Raw genomic sequence first — 20,993 nt, 5'->3', positions numbered from 1 at the left:
CTGTAGAGGCAAAGAAGATGTCCAGCACACAGAGCCAGAGCAGCTTTGACTGTCAAAGCACAGAAATGATCTCTAACATCTTTCCCCCTTTGGCATCACCGTGCATCCTTCAGCCTGATCCTCATAAAGTTCCCTCTCGCTATCTGGCAGCTACAGTCCCACAAGTTCTGCAGGTGTTTCCAGCTTGGATGAGCACTATAACAAGTCCCTGCCTAGAGACAGGGGAAACTCAAGGAACAAAAAGGACAGGTGAGTGCAAGGCCTCACCATTGGCAGCAGGGATGCGGCGTTGGCTATGCTGCGGGTGAGTACTCACCACTGGAATGTCCCACAGGAAAGGGATTGGCTGGAGCACCAGGGCTGAGAGAATGTGGTGAGGAACTGTGAGTCTGCTCACAGCCCAGGGGAGAGGGGAGACAGCTCTCAGCTCTGTAAGTATGGGCAGGGAGGGAGTTTGGGTGGGCTGTGGAGAGTGATGGCAGCTGCAAATCACAGGGCAGCAGTTGGCAAAAAATCAGATGTTATTACTCTGCAAGGACACCTGAGCTGAATCATCAGGAATATCTGCACTTCACAGTAAGGATCAGAGTTTCCATGAGGGGAGGGAGAGCAAAGGATGACACAGCCAAACTGTCGGTGTCTGCTCTGTAAGCTACATGGCTGTGCTGATGTATCTTGCTCCTGCAGCAGACCTGGACCTTCCTCGCCCATCTATGCAGGGATCTGGCTCTCGATCCTGGAGTCCCACAGCTGCCCTGCTTACAGCTACCCAGAGATCATTCATCCCCTTTCAGCATCTCCCAAATCACACTGTCAATAATGCAATTTGTCAAGAAAATGTGCTTTGCAGTGTCATTTTTCTCAGGGACAGAAACATTTGGTTTCTCTATTCAAGGTCACATTTTTTTCACTTTAATCAATCTTTTGGAGATCAATAAAAACATATATGTATGGTAAGTAGGGCATGATCCTCTTCAAATTTCCTTTGCTTTATTTGATGAAATGAAAAGGTTCTCCAGTTTCCATATTTAACATTTTTCATTTACAAAAACAGGGGAAGAATAAAATAAATGCATATTTCAGATACTTTTTTCTTTCATCTGTGGTTGCTCAGCCTATTGTACCATGTTCCCCTGAGAAAAAGGAAAAAAATCCATTTCTTACCTCATGTGACCTGAGATTTTGTGGTTCTTTGTCTTTTAAACCCTTTATCACTTTACACAGGCACACACACACATAAACTCACACATAGTGTGACTGCACTGATGGGCAGGAGGCCACATGCAACCATCCTGATGGAGAGGAGGAGAGGACCCAGCTCTGCCAGCCACACTTGGGGTCCATTCCCCAAGCCCTGGGGTCAAACAGCATGGATTTGGTTGTGTTCACATTACAAACCTCTTAGTCATTGGTCTCCAGCATGTGGAGGCCTTGTGGTCCTAAGGCATAAGCCTTATGTTCTTGGGAGTTTTTTTCAGTTCAAAGCACATGAAAGAACACACATCCTGTGCTGCAATCCATCAGAGCAGTGTTTTCATAGCATGAAACTATGCTTGCCCATGCTGCCTGTTGGCAATGGTTCCTCATTTATGACATTGTCCAAACAATGTTCTGCATCATTTTGGAGAGTGTTATTAGCAAAAGCTAAAATAGTAGCACGATGTGAGCTACTAATTAAGCAGGACAATTGATCACTGTGCCAGTGCTTAAGCTCTCAAGCTGGCAAAGTTTTGTTCATCAGAGAAGACATAACCCAGGGGCTGACTGGAGCTGGAGGCATGTCATCTGGGAAGTATATAGTTTATACTCTGCTCTGCCAATTGGGACATCCCAAAACATCAGAAAACCTCGGGCCTTCCTACACTGCTTTATTTCTTCTTTTTTAGTGACCATCAGCTTCTGTACCATGATTCAAGCACTGTAATATTTATATCCTTGTCTAGTCACAAAATCAATTCTACTATGAAGGTTGTGTAGATACAAAAGAATGAGAACATGAGTGATGAAATACTGCACACTGTGTGAGGAGTTCAGGTAGGAATGGAGTGTGATGGACATGCTAAGTCTGAGCAGCAGAGGATTGACACCTGGAGAGCAGGAGGAGGCTTTTCTCCAAGGAGTGACAGCATTCAAACATCACAGGTGGTGCCATGCTTAGGTATTGTGGATATTAAAGCAACTGGGATCAGGACTGCATGTAGTGATGAAAGGTTTTGAAAGGGTGTCTTGTTCTTCTTTGAATGCCCAGCAAGTTATTTTGCTCCTACTACTAGCAGGGAACACAAATACCATGGGAGCAGTACTGGGATTGGGAAGGAATTGTTGCCGATTATCCCTAAAATCCAGGGTGGTCCACACTTTGTGAAAAAGTAGTAAAAAACATGTCAGTCATTAAGCTAAAAGAGCATTTAAGAACAAAGACTTTCAGTGTGTTTTGAAGGACTTTAGACTCTCTTAAACAGCTCATTTTCTTCTCTTGTGTTCAGTAGGAAATACTAATTTTTTCAATACATTTCACCCTCTTGAAGTTTTCTGTTCTGACCTCCCCCTCATTATTTTCTCTTTTTGACTCACTATTTGAAACTAGTTGCTTGTTCCATTCTGAGAGCACATCCTCTGTGTGCAGCCACTTCACAGGCAGTGCCCAGCTCAGGTGCACTAGCCAGAACCTGCTGAATACACCTGGCTCATGTGAGGTGAGTCTGTTCCCAATGAGATGGCCATTACCAAGGGACTGCCTTTTCAGCTGCCTCTCCTTAATTTGTTCTCAGTAAGATTTGACATTAGTTCATGTTTTCTTTGTTATTTATATCAGTCTGTAGAAAGTGAGAGCAAAAGTAAAACCAAACTCTGCTTTATTTTCAAAAAGAGAGATGTCTACCCTCCATGGCATCTGTTTCAAGCCTCACATCTGGGGTGCACAGATTCATGTGAGTGGAAAGGCACTTTGGCCCAGCAAAAATTGTTTTCCTGAAGCACATTCCTGAGCTGCATCCCAAGCCCAGATTAGCACAATGTGAGTAGCAGGGCTTCCATCCCCTCACCTTGGGAAATGCTGCCAAGGCTTTACAGATCTTGCTGTCTGGACATTTTTCTAATTGGATTTCAGTCTGAAATGTCCTTTTGCACAGTTTCATCCTATTGGTTTCAGATACAAGCTAAAATTAAAAAGAATGGTATGAAATGAAGCCAAGGGAAATGCATTAAGTCATGTTTGCAGCACACATTGAGAGAACAGGACAAAATGTCTTTGGGAGGACAAATACATCGATTGTTAACAAAGGTGCAGACACCAAAGAAGTTTTATAATTGCTGTGAAGTCAGTGTGTATTAACCTCACAGTGTAGCCCTGCAAAGTGAGTACAGGGATCAAGGCAGCTCAAGGTACGAGATGACAGGATATGCATCTAACTCTTGTTGAACACCGAGCAGCCCTGAGTTCTGCCACTGCAGTCTGAAGGTCTTTTCCAATGCTAGGCACTCACAAGGGAACCTTCTGGACCCACTGGCTTGCTGGATGCACACAGCAAATGGGTAACTTTTAGGAGCAGGGCTCAAACTCAAGGAAAGTGAGTTAATCTGACCCTAGGTATCTGAAAAACCTTGATTAATTGTGTGAAACAGTATTGAGGGAATTGCAGTGGTCACTTCATGGAAAACGGATTGCTATTAACATTGGGAAGAAGATCTGAGTCCAACAACCTCTGACAGTAGCTGTGATAGTTTCAAATACATTTGGCAAACACAAGAGTTTTAAACTGATTTCCTGATTTTTGTAATAATGTAGTTCAGATGGAACTCATGCTGTGAATGGAAGTAACAGTCTGGGTCAACAGACCCCAGTATCCATAAGCAGAGAGAGTGGAAAGATGGACAAAGGGGAGGGATTTGACCAGGGTGATGAGAGATATCAAATTAAGCAAAGAGGGGATTTCTTCTTGAGTGGAGCATCAGTCTAAACATGCTGGGACATTGGACCAGTCATGAACCCCAAACCATCTGAGCCACTGCCAGTGGTCTTCCTTTAGCTCCTTCCTTCCGTTTCCTGTACTACTGGCTGTGCTGGTGCTTTCTCTGCTCAGCTCTTGTTTGGCTCCTGGGCACCCATCCAGATAGCTTTAGCTGTCAAGGAGGAAGAATTGGGCATTAATTGCAGATGAGGAGATCCAGATGTCCCCATGGCAGGTACAGCACAGATGGCTACAAGCTCTGTATCTTTTAGGTAACACATTGGAGTCCTAATGGCAGCAACATGTATTACAAATGAGGTCACCAGGACAAATATTATTACAACAAATTCCACAGGAGTTAATCATGTTTGAGCCATAATGATAACAGAGTGTTGGTTACCAAGTTATCTGTCAAGCCTCTCATCTCTCTGGCGCTTGGGATGGGGCATAGGCTGTTTTCTTTCAAAAGAAAGAAATTCCTTTCTTTCAAAAGAAACAGACTCAGTCTCATTGAGGTTTATTCACAGGTAGGTCAGGGGTTTGTAGTGTAAGCCATTCCAAAAGTACAGTATGATATATTTCTGTAAGGTGTTATGTTGGGTGTTTTTCCTTCTTTCTATGTACAATACTCTCAGGACCCTGGGAAAGTTTCCCCTACCAGCCTCCTGGCTTTGAGATAAACGTAATCTCTTTACAAAAACACACACTTACATAGCTTACATCAGCCTGATGCTGGATGCAGTGTTCACCATAAATCACATCACCTTGCTCCATAGCAAGTCTAAAACACAATGAAAGAAATATATTGGTCCACATCCATCCTAATCTTTGTTCTTCAACAGAAGAAAACTCAAGTGAAGGGGTTTTATTAATCCTCACACCAAAAAGGGCTTGTGAGATCTTCAGATAGAGGTTTTCCTGAATTAATAGAGCATAAAGATCAACATATATCAATAAACAAACCGTTATGCACATAAAAGGGAAAACCCACACAGGCAGAGCTCTGTGTGTGCATGTGTGTGAGGTTGGTAGGTCTGGTAACGGCACAGACCTCAGTCTGACCATGCTCTCTAATGCTGGGTGGTGGATGGGCTTTTACCAAGGGAATGAGAGAAATAAAGAGGATTAGAACTCTGACCCATCCCCTTGAAATCAGAGCAGTTGTTAGCTGAATTGTACTTCACAATGAAGGCTGGAGTCAGGTTAGTGGCAGTGGGTTGTCCATGGACTGTGCTTCTCAGTCATCCCAGAATAGCTGCCGTGCTTCAGTTTCCAGTACAAAAGCTGCCTCTGTTGCTTGCATGTATTAAGCAGGAAACCAGCAGGAAAGAGTGAAGATTCCACAAAAATTCCAATGTTTCCTGTATTACTGACTGTGCTGATACTTTCTCTGCACAGCTCTTGTTTGACTCCTAGGCACCCATCCAGACTCACCCTCTGGCAGGAGACAAAAAGTGCCGTTCATAGACAGAAAATGGGAGCTTTGGTCTTGAGAGACCATTTGGCTGGCAGATGTTTCTGCTTGTCTGTCTCCATTATCATTTTTTTCTCCTGCTAATTCCTTTCCTAGGAAGTGTGTGCTACTAGTGCAGAGACAGGAGGGGAAAAGCCACAAAACATGAAAGAATTTAAAAAGCCTTGGGACGTGAATTCTTCATCAAACATCTTTGGTCCAGTTATGCCTGGAGGGGTGTGCCCATACCTCTGGGTCTGGGTGGGAATCTGCCTCCAATTAATATTTCATGCAAACCAAAGGGCAAATATTACACAATGTCTGAACTCCTGTTTCACAGAACAGGAAGCATCATCAGTCCAAGGGTTCACAGAAACCTCATCTGACAAAACCTGCAAAGTTGAGCCCCAATCGTGCACTGAGCAGGGATCTCTCTCTCTGTGCAAAGCTTGTTGTCAGTGTCAAGGCCTTTGACTTAAGACCAGAAATCTTAATGAGAGGTGTGTTAGAGCAGAAGGTCAGTAAAGTATTGCATAATGCTCAGGTGGAATTCTGCTTAGTTCCTTGTGACAACCAGATCACATCTTATTTTTTCCCCTTTCAGTGAGTCCCTGATGGATTAAACTAGCACAGAAAAAGGGAGCACAAAGCTCAGTAAGCCTTGTCTTTTAAAACCGCCTTCACACACACCTGTGCAAAACCACCTTATACCCTGACAGCTCTTTGGCTGCTTCTGTACACCCAGTAACAGATGTTAGCAGCCCTCCTCTTGCTGGCTGTCCCGCCGTGCTCCCCTGCTTCCTGCTGCCTCTAAGCTTCTGGAGGGAAGACAGGACATATTACTGCTGGGATAAAGGGAGCTGCTTGTGAGGGGTGTGAAATGACTCCCAATGCTGTGCTTAGAAAGAAGCTAAGGCCAAAAAAGAAATGAGTGGGTGACTTCTATGCTGGGATACACACCATGCAGCCTTTGAACATTAGGCAAAGAGCAACCAGAGGAGCACAGAGACAGAACAGACACACAATTGGGGTTGTGAGAAATTACATATTTTTGTCGGAAAACTATAGATGAGAGGAATATGAAGGTTGTGCAAAGAGGACAGTAAGCCAACTAGTAACCTAATAAGCCAAACATTCTTATAGTGAGATGTGAACTGCCAAGAGAAATAGCAAAAGCCTTTGTATTGTACCTGTGCATTTTTCACACGATTGCAATTCCTAAACAATTCTAAGTCCAGCCCTCAGGTCCTTCAACCCTATGCTCAATAAGCTTGTACTAAAACTGATTAAAATGCCAATAGAAGCAAAAGGCTGAAAATACAAATATAGCATGGAAATTTTTTCAGGATTGGAAAAAGTAGCCTCAGAGAGGTGATACACGTGTGCTTGCACACACACATGTGGCCAGCATGGAGGGAAAATACATCAGAAGACAAAAACAGTATGAAAGGATTTAGATTAGTTTGGAGTGGCTGTACAGCTCCACTCCACCTTCTCTTGAGCTTATATACAAATTGTTGAAGCAGCTTATCAACTTAAACATTCTCAGGGAGTTTCACAGAATCAGACCACTCTAATCATTCTCTCATTTCAGCCTACTTTAATGATGAGTTAATTGCCCATGAGGAGACTTTGATTTTCTTGGAATGCCTTAGCCCTTTGTAATTTTCAGACTCTTGCTTCTTCACAGGCGTTCCCATGAATAACTGCAGTCCTCCTTGAGTAATAAAGGCAGGCAGTTCCACAAGGGAAACTGAGCTGCATGTTTTCCATGTGTGCATGAGGCATCTGTCAATTTTCTTCTTTCAGCCTTCAACCAGGCTGAAACCTGGTTTCATCTGCCCCCATGGAAGTCAATCTAATGAGGCCAACACCCATTTATCTCCAAACTGTACCCCTACGTGGGATTTTTTTACACAAGCAATGATGCAGATGAATAGAAAATAATCATGGAGCCAAGAGTCTTCAACACTGAGCAAAGCTTACACTACTACTGGAATCTGAATGAGACAGCTTGAGGCTTTGGGGCTTTGCAGAAAGGACTCTTTAAATCAGGAATGTGTGAAGACTTTCCTGTGGTTTGGCACATGGGCAGCATTCCAATGCATCACAGAAATTAAATATAGAAAAGACTTGCTGATAGGTCTAATCCATTTTCCTTGGATACAATAAAATCAGTTCCTATGGGACAGTTTGGATTGTTTGCTCAAGAAAAGACTGAAATTCCCCAGGTGATGAAGCACCTACCAGTTCTTTTCATGAAACAATTCACAGCCAAACACAGCTCAGTGCCAACCATTTTTTTTTTTAGAATCTTCTTACTTTTAAAAGTATTATTATTTTGCAACATACAGCACCCAGGTGTGTCCTACTGGACTGTTAGAAATCCTCTCCCTTCCACCTGAGTGCTTACTCTTTCAGGTTTTTCTGGTGTGCTGCATGAACTAGGCAGAGGACAGAATGACACATGTTGTGATCTCCCCATTCAATCCTTTTTTATTTCTCCATCTCAGCTTTTCCCTTAAAATCCCCAATCAGCACATTTTTCTTTTCTAGATCCTCCCTGATTAGCTCATTTCTTTTTCAGCCAACGGGTGAAATGGATGGATGAAAATCTCACAAGCACAGGACACAGCACACACCATTCAGCATTCAGCCTTGCTTAGAACGAATGTGCTGCAGGAGGTTTTCATGGGCTGTAATACCTTGCACATTCCCAAGCTGTCAGTCATTTTGGCATTTGTTTTGTCTTCAACAACAAATACAGTTTTTATACTTGGAAAGTATGCCAAGGCTTTAGCAACCAAAGCACAAACTACTCTTCAGTGCTTGCTTTGTTCAAGTTCAATGCATACTGTAGGTCTCATCTCAGTGTTTGTGGAAAGCTTACTCACGGCGTTTAGCCACTCTTTAATTTGGCATGATGGACAAAAGTTAGCACTGTAGCTCTGGAACAAGGTGTGTGCAAAAGTGATGGGTCTGGATCTTGAAATAGAGCAGCAGTTCAGTGACACAGTGGAAGAGAACTGATGAGCCAGGACCTGAGATTACAATACTGTTAGCCAGGACCACACTCATGTTTAGGGCTTTCAGCTGAGATAGCATGGCACCATTTACACATGGTTGTGTGCACAGCCAGTACTGCAGTCAGGGCATGAATGAGTTAAGAATGGCTCTGGTAGAGAAAGGCACTGATGGAGAGCACTCAGAATTTTTTACCTCTCAGGGGAAGATTTTCTGAGACCTCAAAGACAACCTCATCCATCTTTTTTTCTCTGAGAGGGCACTGCTCTAGCTTCTCACTTGTATAATGCAAACTGAGACATACTCGCCTTGTTGAGTGCTGTGATCTGCAAGTGAAAGATGCTATTTCATTTGAAAAATAAAATATTTATGTGTATGTAAATGCAAAAATGTTGTTTCTGAGAAAACTTTTTAAGATTAAAAACACCACTAAAGGAAGTCTGTTACAGCCTTTTGTTCTCTCACCAAGCACGAGTGGAACAGTGAAAGTGATTTCTCAGTTCCAGGCAGGTCTGCTGCTGCTGCTCTTGTGGTTGACAATGGTGCTAAAATACTGTACAGGGAAGCTGGCTGCAACTTTGTCCTCTCTCAAATTCTTCACGTCTGGCATCGCCTTCCATGGTGATTATTTTGGAAGTAGTAATAAATGGGAATAAAGCAGGACTCATGGGACTACAGTGCAGCTCCCACACACAAATATTCAGGTGTGTGAGAACTGACTGCAGCAAAGAATGTAAATATATTCACAGAATCACAGAATCTTAAGGGTTGGAAGGGACCTCAAAAGATCATCCAGTCCAAACCCCCTGCCAGAGCAGGACCACCTAGAGTAGGTCACACAGGAGCTCATCCAGATGGGTTGGAATGTCTCCAGAGAAGGAGCCTCCACAGCCCATCTGGGCAGCCCCTTCCAGTGCTCCCTCACCTCAACAGGGAAGAAGTTTTTCCTTGTGTTTCTTTGGAACCTCTTATAGAATCATAGAATGGTGGGGGTTGGAAGGGAGTTTTAGAGGAACATAAACCTCCTGTTTATGTTCCAGTTTGTAACTATTGCCCCTTTTTTGGCCCACTGGCCATCACTGAGAGCAGCCTGGCTCCATTCTCCTGACACTCACCCTTTATGTATTTGTAAACATTCATGAGGTCTCCTCTTCTCCAAGCCAGACAGCCCCAACTCTCTCAGCCTTTCATCATAAGGGAGATGCTCCACATTGTGGCCCTGCACTGAATTCTCTCAAGCAGCATCCCATCCTTTTCTGTGTCCTCTTTACTCATTTGTTTAGCCCAACATATCTTCATTACGTGTCCAGGAGAGTCTGAGGTTTTTCCAGTAGGTTTTGTGTTACTTCACCAGAAGTTTATAACATTCTGACTGTTCTTATGAAGTTGAGGTTAGTTTTATATTCACACAATGTACCACACTTTTACGTACTTCCAAGTGCTAAGGATTTATTAATTCTTCCTGGAAATGCAGTACCAATTCCTAATCTGGCCAGATTGCTTTGGGCTCTGGAACAAAGTTAGATATTAGAACTGGACCAATTCTGAGCTGGAAACCCATATGCTCAACTTCTACCTTGATCTGTGAACATAAGCCTTTCCCTCAGGAAGACAGTGCAAAATCACAGCTGCTATTGCATTCCCTTGTTTCTGAGGGGTTTTTATTATCCTTCCCTGTTTAGTTCTAGCAACCAAAGACACCTGTATCCAACTTATTTATCCAGAAAACCTGAAAAACTGAGAGACATTCAAAAAATATGGTTATTTTTAATAGTTTAATTTCATTCTACAGTTAATTTGAAAAAAAAAAGTAGAAACAATTAGGGTGGAATGTTTGCTTTTAACTGTGAACAAACCAGAAGGAAAAGAAAGTTGGTTTGGTTTAATTTCATCATGGTTTCATTTCTGAGCTGATTTGGCTTTGGTGCAGAAATGTAAGAAAAGAGAAGCAAATATGTTCTTCTTTTTGTTAGATCTGTTAAAATAACAATTTTTTGTTAATTTGTCATGGGAGACACAAAAATCCATGGCAGAGATTGTTTTATTCCTAAATAATGTCTATTGCCTCTACAGTGTCCCACAATGATCCCATCAAATCCTTGGGAACATGGAGAGCAGAAAAGCTGCTCATTCTGTCCAATTGCTGATGTGATGAAGTTTGCCACAAACTCAGCTACATTAGCCCTGATGGTTTTACCTACCTGATAAGCACATCTGTGCCTCACAGGTTCCCACAACGTCCCCAGGGAAGGACTTCACTTCCTAATAGTGGGTGGACTATAGGATGGACTTTATATCCTAATGGTGCAAGGAGCCTCACTGTTCAAGGGATGATGGCAATCATTTGTATGTGAGCATTTCTGGATCTTTGTAGAAATCTGGGGGGTTTTTGGCTTCCCAGAGAGCTCTTAAAGCTACCTCACCTCTGGAAGCATGCAGGACAATGGTGTTAGAGGGTGAGATTGAAACCTTGGAACTCTTCCAGGCTCTTTTACAGAGTGAGTGAGGTCACAAGCAAATCAGAAGGTTGTTGGAAGGAGGTCAGGACTGTTTCTAAATATCTATCATTTTCCTACAAGTTTGGTTGGGTTTTTGTGGCCATCCCAATAAGTGACTGCTCAAGGCAGGAGACAGTTGAGGGAAACTTTGATCACCCTGGCCAATCTGATCCCCAGTGATGCTTCTAAGGTTTAGAGACCTTTGCAAAACTCCTCCACCCAATTCAAAGCACTGTGACTAACTCTCCTGCATACAGCCTATTTCCTCAAAACAGCAACCACAGGCTACAGAGAACAGGAAAACCTTCTGTCAGGAGACTGGTCATGCTGGAGTGATGTCCTCAACACAACCAGCTCAGTGCAGCATGGCAGGAGGAGCATTAACATGGGTGTGATACCCTGACAAGGAATTCCAATGTCACTAAGTAATTGTTTGTAATAACTCAGAGTAATGATTTCCATATGTAGGACCCAAAAACAAGAACTACAGGTCAGGAGATGCCTTCTCCATTAGATGAGAGCAGGTTTTCCATCTCCTCTAAAATAAGATCTATCCTGTTTTCTATTCTGGTCTCCATCACCCTGCTGAAATAAAAACCAGCTGAAGACAGGTATGATGGAGAGTGGAGATGGAATTTTTGCTGAAGGTTTAGCATGGGGAAGAGCTGGCATGGGCTGAACTCTCAACACTATGATCGTATTTTGCTGATTAAGGAGCCTGGACAGCTGCACCTTTCACTTCCAACTCAGATGAAAACCTTGACTGTCTCCTCCAGGATGGCAGGTTTGGTGTTCAGGATTTTTTCAGGACTGCCTGGAATGTGGAAATTTATAAACAGTGAAACTGAGGGACAGACACAAACTAACAAGTGGGAGTGAGAGTTTACTAAGAGCTTCCATCCAAAGAGGTCTGTGTGCTTCTCTGTGCAGAGGAAAGGGAATTTCCCTTACCCATCCCCCAGAGAGCTCCTTTTTCTCCAACTGGACAGAAAAAGCCAGGAAGATAAGGTTAATGCCAATGAGGCTATTTAGCTGAATGGCTCTTTTTTTTTTACACACACACACACATACACACAGAGACACAGAGACACACAGACACAGACACAGACACACACACACACACACACATAGACACACAGACACACACACGCACACACACACACAGACACACAGACACACAGACACACACACAGACACACACACACACACACACACACACACACACATAGACACACAGACACACACACACACAGACACACACATAGACACACACACACACACACACACACACACACCCCTCTCCTGATATGCCTCCACCCCAGCACCACCTTCCACCCTACCCAGCATGCTGAGAGATGAGTCACTTAGACCATGGACCAGTGGGGTTCTGTTCCTCAGCCACCCTGGATGTAGTTGGCACAAATACTCTGGCTCTCAGCCAGGCCACAGAGTTTTATTTTCCCTCTCTCTCTGCCAAAGCAAATTGACTTCTGACATCTTCCTTTATGTTTTCATCCTTTAAAGGGTGGAAAGCTGAAAGCTCAGCTACGTTGCATTTCCTTCCACGCCTTCTCTATCCTCTCCTGTCTGGATGCTAAATAAGCTCTTTCAGGGAGGACTGGGCACCTGGGTCACAAGTAGGTGGCTATTTGAGTGATACAAGTAAAACATTTCCTTTGTAAAACTGGTGGCCATGCTACCAGGGCATCTCTTGGTCTTACCATGCTGAAGTCCGAACTCTTTGGAATAGAGGCTGTGTTTCCCTATCTGTATATAAGGCCCTAACATAATGAAGCATTGATTTCAGTGGATCCTTAGACCCTCTACAGCATCACTGATCCTTCAAAGGCAAGATGCCCCTTGTTAACAAAATACACCAACAGTAAAGGTAAAGCAATGTCTGAAGTGCTTTGTAGCACATTGGCTTGGGCCCTTTATGGAGCCAGCAGTGCAGTGGAGAGGTCTGGGGCACTGAGGGTAAGGAGGAGTGAGGGAAAGTGTGGATCTGCTGTGAGAGGGCTGAGGAGCTCTCTTATAAACAGTGATGCCCAATTCATGTTTCAGTTCTCACGAGCTGTGGTGGACAGCTAAAAGTGTTTCCATCTGATGACCAGCACAGAAGTAATTCTTGGGGGAGTCTTGAGGAAAGAGCTCAGAAGCTCAGACATTGCTGGAAATCTCTTCTAGTCCAGTATGGTCCCATAGGCTGAATCTTATTGTGGTACAGAAATGCTCTGTGCCTTTAAATTTCTAAGGAACAGGTGGTTTATATGGACAGTGTCTGGCTTTTAATCTTTTCCCTGGTTTGGGTTTTTTTGCCATTTAGACTCCTCTAAGATCTTCTTTTGGGGGTCAGTTCCCTGATTTCTTTGACTGCACTGAAGCTGTTCGACCTGTGTAACATAAGCTGGGGGCCCAATGGTGTCCCTCACCACTGGTCCTCTCCAATCCTTATTTCACCACCCTCAACACTGACACCAAGTGCTTTACCAGCCATGAAGGCACTCCCACATTGTTCTAGTCTTCACCATGCTCATGTGTTCTTGTAGCTAAGGTGGATGTCACAGGAAAGTGATTGCTGGAAAACTCACTGTTGAAGCTGCCTGTGACAGATTTGTTCTGCCAAAGCAGAGAGGGGCTTTGTGAATGTTTCCACAGTCCTTGACACCCTGTCACCACAGGTCCAAGCCTGAGCATGCCTCCTCTCTGGGTGTGCAGGCAGGAAGCAGTAGTCTACAAGAAGGAGCAATTTTGGGCAAAGTCTTGGCTCTGCTGTGTTGTCTGTGTGGCTGCTCTCAGCAGGACTGCTTCCAGTGCAAATGTCTTATTGCAGTGAATAAACAGGAGACGGGTGGGGTTGCAAGGGCTTTATGGACAATAAAAGGAAATGCCTCTGCTCTGCATATGCTCTGGAGAGGGAGGGTGTCTGTGTGTGGGACAAGAGGGGAGGGATGCCATGCGAGACAGAGTATGGAGGGTAGGTGTCTGCATGAAGACTAGGAGAAAGTATTTGAGAGAGAATGAGTGGGTGGGTGGGGAGGTGGCAAGGGAGTGGAAACAGGAGAAAGAGGCTGTATATGGCTGTAAGGAGAGAGTCTGCTTGAAAAGAGCCGGGAGCAGAGGGTGTGTACCCTCTGCAAAGAGGAGATTGGAGGAGGAATGTGGGTGGCACAGTGATGGATACAGTGCCTGTACCACACTGACTAACATTACCCCATCCCAGATGCTCTGAACACCTTGTCCAATCCCATGGACTGCGCTGTTATTTTACCCTGTTAACACTCCATATCCAGTGTCCTTTGCAGAAGCAGAAATATTCTGCTATTACAGCCTAAGGAGGCTGCCAAAGTTCAGCAAGAGCTGTCCATCCCTTTAAACAAATAAACACAGTGTCTTTTCAAAGCCCTCTTGAGCGAACAGACGACGTTGGAGTCACTGTAGTGCTGGTGGTTTGAGGATCATTACAGAGCAACCTCTCCAGAAATGTTTCTCCTGATTTTTGAGTCAATGAGCCGCGTTCTTACCAAACGTATTCACATGTATCTGTATTACCACGGGGAAAACAAAAACTCCCTCCTTCATTGCAGTAGCTTTCCAACCACACTCTTCTTCTTTGACACTTGGCATTTCAAGGCTTTGTTTCTCCTGGCACATGTAGCTTGGACAAGGATGCAGCTGACCCCCAGTACCCTGGGGTGCTACCATCAGACGTTTAACATTAAATCCCTCTCTAATCCAGGTTCCTGAACAACAGTTGGCACGTTCCAAGTAAATTGATCAATACAATTAACTCATTTGAAGCCAAAGCACATAAATATTCTGCAGAGAGTGAGAACTTAGAAGTACTGGCCTAGTAGAAGGCTGTACTCTAAATTCCAGAGGATCATGGTAATCTGATATTTACACTGACTTCATGAGTTTGGAGTCCTTCCAAAAAATCAGACCACAGCAACACACACTTTGTCTTAGCCCCTGCATGCAATCTGCATGCCGAGCTGTTACAGCTCTGCTTTGCAAAAGGTTTCTGTTTGTTCCTTTAGTGGACTGTAATTGCCCTGGATCAGCTTCAAATAGGATGGAAAATGTTAAAAAAACACAAAAGGGGCCTTCAAAGGTCCTGGACATTTTGTCTAGGTGGTGATCTCATGGCAGCAATGACCTCAGAGGTGTGTTTGGCTTGGTTCAAATTCACACAACTATCACTCGCCAAAGATACTTTAAGGGTCCAAAACCCATTTGTAAACATGCCCATTCAAACCCCCATGCTGCACACAGTCACAAACACATCGTATCTGACACAAACTCACATACACTGCATACACAGAAAATACAGGGTCTGCAGTCACAGTCAACCTGCTGTTGCTGTTTATCATACAGTTCCTCTTCTTCTGAGTCTCAGAAGAATCTAACTCTAGAAGCTGACAAAGAGTGGAAGGAAAACAATAGAAATCTTATTTTTTTGCTGAACATTGTGCTTCTCACAGCCATGGGTGTTTGATGGTGGTTGCACAGAACTACCCCCAGCAATGACTGCAAGGAAAGCACATGCTGATCCCACAGGGAGCCTGTCATTCTTGGTGCTCAACATGTGTAATAAATTATGGTCACAAGCTGCTGTGCATTCCACTCCAAATGCACACAAAATGTGCCAATCACCTCGTCTTTTCCAAAGACTAAATCATGTATGCAAGGCCAAAGCTGGAAGCTGGCAAGAACAGCCTTGTGTGCATGGGCAGAATGCTACCATGGCAAAAGCTCATACTCTCAAAAGCACATATTTTCCCATAAATGGCCAGTCACTAAGAACCAGTCACCATGAACCGATACAGGCATAGGGAGGAGCTCCAGTGTCCATTAATGATGAGGAGGGAGAAGCTCTGTATGAGGACTGCAGGATAAAATTGCAGGTGGCTTCAGAGCCACTCAGGGCTGGCAGAGTCCCTGGCCAGGCACAGTCAAGCAACTCCTTTCTAAACTATTTTAGAAAGTGCATAACTTTAATCACCTGTTTCAACTATTTTTCAAAAGCTCTGGCACAGAGGGAGTGTTGAAAAGGCTCTCTCAGCCTTCTAACATTCGACAGATTTTGTCTCAGTGACACTCATTTCAGTGCACTATTCTGGCAGATGTAAGGTAAGGTTGCACAACAACATCAACTGTCAGCCTAAGTTTATCTCTCTTGAGAGAGGTTGTTTTGTTTACCTACAGGTATTTTCAAGTTCAAGGAGAGTCAAAAGAAAGAAACCCAAACCCTTGGTGTGAAATCCTCCCCTCTGTAAAAATACCAAGGCTGTATAGTTTTCAACAGGCCTCCAGCAAGGAGAGATGAAAGGCAGTGCTCAAGACCAGGGCTGGAACACGACTCAAAGCAAGGCCACTAAACCTCTGGCTTAGATGCATTTTATAATACCCTGAGACTGGAAGAGGGTGGAACCTGAAGTCAAATTATTACCAGTGTTCGAAAATTCCCCCTGAGTGTGCTTTGGGACATCTGTTAGAGTTTTGTAATAGACCATAACAACACTTAGTCTCCTCCATCTTATGGGCCAAGTCACTGCTGCTTCAGGGTTTCTGTTGGGATGTTTTGCATGAAGAAGACTCAATGTCAGCTTCACAAAGCAGAATCCTCAGAAGACTTACTCCTTATTCAGGAATCAAAACAGGTCACAGGTCTCGCAGCATCTAGGGATTTCAGCTGAACTCAACAAGAAAAAATGTGTGAGAACAGAGGACTGGAGAGATGCTAATTTCAGTTGGGAATGAAGCCCTGACTCTTCAGCATTTATTCTACCTGAGATAAAACAGTCACAATGTAAACAGACATATTCCTGCCCTTTCAAACCAGCTTTATGTGACGTTATTTCCAAGCAGGCAATAATGAGAACAGGCATGGAGAAAGAGCCTTCTTTGTGCCATCACTATTAAAAATCTAAAGACCTGCTCTCTAGGTCTTTCCCTTTCTGGTCTCTTGCACATCTCTGTAAAAACATTTAGAAAATACAGCTGTTCTAATCTGGTGGCTTTCTTCTCAGAGTCTGTAGGACTCTAAGCACAACAGAGAAGAAAAGCAAAACCTAATTAATAGCATTACTTAAAATCATGGCCCAAATCTCAGGGAATTTGCTCATGTGATTAATGTTTCAATGAAACAGAGGAATGGGAAGCAAACGATCAATTATCCCACTGATTTCAGCGGGTGTGGATTTTTGCATGGGTATTTCCAGCTACTCTGACAGTTAAATGAAGGCTTAACCACACTAGAACTGGCTGGTCTCATGTGCGTGGAAATGTAAAAGATAAGATTCCAAAAGCAATAATGTCTTGGCCAAATGGCACAAGTGAGATGTTTTCTGATACTGTCTGCTTGATTAACAGTGTGGCAAGACACACTGCCTGTTTAGATTACAAATAGGAGCATAACTCCAAGTTAGAGGTGGTTTTAAGAGGTCTTTATATTGTCTGATTGTGTTCACGCTAAGAAGAGCTACAGGTGGGGTACCTATGGGAGAACATTATCTATGTTGTAAATACATTTTTCTGCTGGCCCAGCAGCAAAGCTATGTGATACTCCACTCTAATGAATGCCAGTCAAGCAGTGAAGGAACTTGCTGCTAGTTGGGAAAAAGAAATCTTTCACAAAAACATTTCAGTCTGTGCTTCTGTGATGCCAGTCATGAGAGGTAAGCCTCATCAGGCTGGGGATAAGAAAGGTCAATGACTGGAAGCTGCATGGGAAATGCACACCTGAAGTGGTGCTTAAGAAGACTATGACAAGAAAGGCTGATAAAAATACAACTTGTTGCCTTGAGATAGGAAAGAAAAAGGAATATCTGACATTTGGAAACATACTCCTTTTAGTTGTCTTCATGCTCTTCATGCCAAGTCATTGTACAGACGTCCTTAATGCTATTTTCAGCCCAGAATGAAGCTACAGCAGAAAAAGAAACCAGGAAAACAGAATGCCAGGAAGCTGTACTAAAGGAAACACAGTGTAAATCAGGGAGAGGGGTACACAATGCCTGTAGGAGGTATTCTTGCTATAAGAGGGGGCCAGCTCAAACTTTGGCTTGAGAACAAGATCCAGCCTGGGCAACCACGTTAAATGACACAATGTAGAGAGGACATGATGAGGTAGTCTTCACACATTAAAGATTATTATCAACATTCATAGGAGAGGAACACAGACTGGTAGAGATCTGATCCGTGCCCCAGCTAACCCAATTTCCTGCCCAGTATGTGATTTAATGTGTGGGGGGCAGGAGGAACTTCCCTGGGTTTCAGCTCAGTGACAGTGTAGTGCTTGATATGGAAAGTTTTATCCTCACACTTGTTCAGCAAACATACAATTCAGACCACTGAATGTTGGTTCACTGCAAATGTAGGCAGCGATGTCAGCAGCTCAGCAAACTGGGAGTCATGTGCAGTCTGTAGCACTGTGCGACAGAAAGCAAACCCAGGAGCACAGTGAACTTATTTGTTGATCATATGTGTTGGCAGATCCCTTCAAACAGTTTCTCTGCACTATCAAATAACAGCTCCAAAAAAATTAAACACAAATATTCCTGTTTATTGAGAAATTTACTTCTGTTGAGCACTTGCCTGTCTCTGAGACAGAGACCTCATCACTGCTGCTCATGCAAGAGCGTCAAGGAGATTTGACAGAGGCAGAACAAAGTTTTCAGCCATGTCCCATAAACAAGGAAAGCATTCCAAGCCCTTCTCAGCCTGCACAGGAGGATGAGGACTGGACTGCACTATGTTTTGAAACCATAACCAGCAAAGGAAAGAACTGCATTGGAGCAGAATCCCTTGGCTGATTCTTTATTTTCTAATGCAGATGGGGCCAGAGGTGTGGAATTGGGTGCATCTGAGATGCCCTCCCACATGATAATGTGTAGTTTGCATCTCTCCAAAGCACAATGATTTGGAACAAACATTGTTGAGGAATTTATCTTGAATGACCTTCTGGAAATGAATTCCCAGTTGTTGGGGTTTTGCTTTTTAGGATGTATAGGGGCGTTTTTTGTTTTTTAAGGGCTCTTTAAAAGCTTTCCCTAAGGGCTACAAGGTGGAACAAGCTGGGTTTGATCTGCTTGCAAATGGGCTTCCCTGATGGAAAAGGCTGTTTTAGTGGAGCACTGATATTCAGTGTCGCTTTGAAAGACATCAGGGTCCTAAACAACACTGATACTGTCAGATTTCCAAGACAGAATTCCTCCCTATTCTATCCAGGCTTGCAGCCAATTTGACTGGCTTGGAGCACTTGTATCTTTAAAAAAAAGTAAAATAAATGTTTTAAAAGCCTGATGTGAGTTCACATTTCAAAAAGGGAAAAAACCCCAGTGCTGTGGAGTGGTTCAGAAAGACAGGCAGAAGATGGAGCGGAGCAACAAAGTCACAAGCAAAGACAACCAGAGCATTACTAAACCTCTTTTCTCTTTCACTAATACTCCATTTAAGACCCTGTGTTTCTTTGCCATCACCTCTGCAGTGTTGTAAACACAGTACACAAGTTTTCTTCACCAGTTGGGTGACTGCCACAGCAGATTATTTGTGGTCCTGTGAAATGTGCTGCAATCATGAGTTTTGTCAATATAGGGAGAGGAATGTACCTTGCCAGTGCATGCTTTTGTTGCTTTCCATAGAAATTTTTGTCCAGCAATCATGGTAGAATTATGGAATTAGTGTCTAGAATTTCCACCTGGCCAGGAACCCAAGGGCACTGCATAGCAGCAGCACCTGGTTAATCTGGCAGCAGTGGCTCTGGCAGTATTTCTTTTTGCTTCTGTAAGCAATTAGGACTCCCAGCACAGAGACAAGCCTCTCCTGGACACATCATTGTCACAGATCCTTAGTCTTCCAACCCAGACAACAAACATCAGATGCCCTCCTTGAAAGCAGGCTCACCCCATTCACCAAGGCCTCCAGTATCTGACCAGATCCCAAATAACTGACCTGGCCTGTACTGACAGGCTCTCAAAATCAAAATGTTTCAGCTGAGAAGCTGAGCTGAGCTGTGTTGGCAGCAAACCTGTCCATGCCACAGCTTTCCTGCATGGCTTTTGCCACAGCGTCATCAGATTTGCCACGACAGCTTTCCCCCAAATGTAAACTGCTCAGCTCTTTCCACTGGGTAAAACAAAATAATAGTCCAATTGGGAAATTTGTCAGTATTTTTGGGGTATTTTTATTGCAATAGATTGTAGCCAGAATCTGAGCAGGTTGTGGTCTCTACCCCACACAGCTGCAGTCTAGCTGGGGAAAAGATGCAGCGACAAAGCGAAAGTTTGAAATGAAGGAGAAATCTGGAAGGAGAGGGTAGGATCAGGAAAAGATCACAACATGTAGACCAAAGGTTGCAGTTTGATGGTTCCAAAGACTCAGATGTGTAGCACTCAGCTCCCAAAGGAGCAGATGGACTGCTAAATTGGACAAGATTCTGGGGGACTCTCTATGGAAACGAATGTAAGGAATGACGTAGATTGGCACTGGCAAAGGGGGACGCTGATTTTGGAAGCTTTTGGGAAGACAGGGCGTGCACACACACCTTGCTGAGGCTGGATGTGTGGCTGAGGAAGGAAGCAGGATGGCCACTGTGTGTGGTACCTTCTCAGGTTATTTTTGTGCCCTCTGACTCAGCTGCCGACTGTCAGCGGGCGGCTTGTGCTCCTTGTCCCCGGGAAGAGCCGCTTTCCGTGTCTTGTGGTCCTCGCCGCGCTCTGAGCCTCCCGTGTGCAGCTGCTCCCCGCCTGAGTTTCCCCTCCGCCTGCCCACGCGGGGTGTCCCCGGGTGAGTTTCCCCTCCGCCTGCCCACGCGGGCTGACCCGGGCGCTGGGTGTTTCCCCTCCGCCTGCCCACGCGGGCTGTCCCGGGCGCCGCTCGCTGCCGGCCGCGCCGCTCATGCCTCTGCCGCACCGCGGGCAGCTCCGTCCGCGTGGGGGCGCCGCGGCCCGGCTCCGCGCACAGCCAATGGGCGGCGGGTTGGCGCGGGCGGCTCCGTGCCGCTGTCAGCGCCCCGCCCGGCCGGGCCGGGACGGGATGGGACGGGTCGGGCCCCCTCGGCCCCGC

The sequence above is a fragment of the Colius striatus genome, chromosome 13 (assembly GCF_028858725.1).
Source record: "Colius striatus isolate bColStr4 chromosome 13, bColStr4.1.hap1, whole genome shotgun sequence".
Lineage (NCBI taxonomy): Eukaryota > Metazoa > Chordata > Aves > Coliiformes > Coliidae > Colius > Colius striatus.
The sequence above is the reverse complement of the archived record's forward strand: the minus strand, read 5'-3'. Positions refer to the sequence as shown.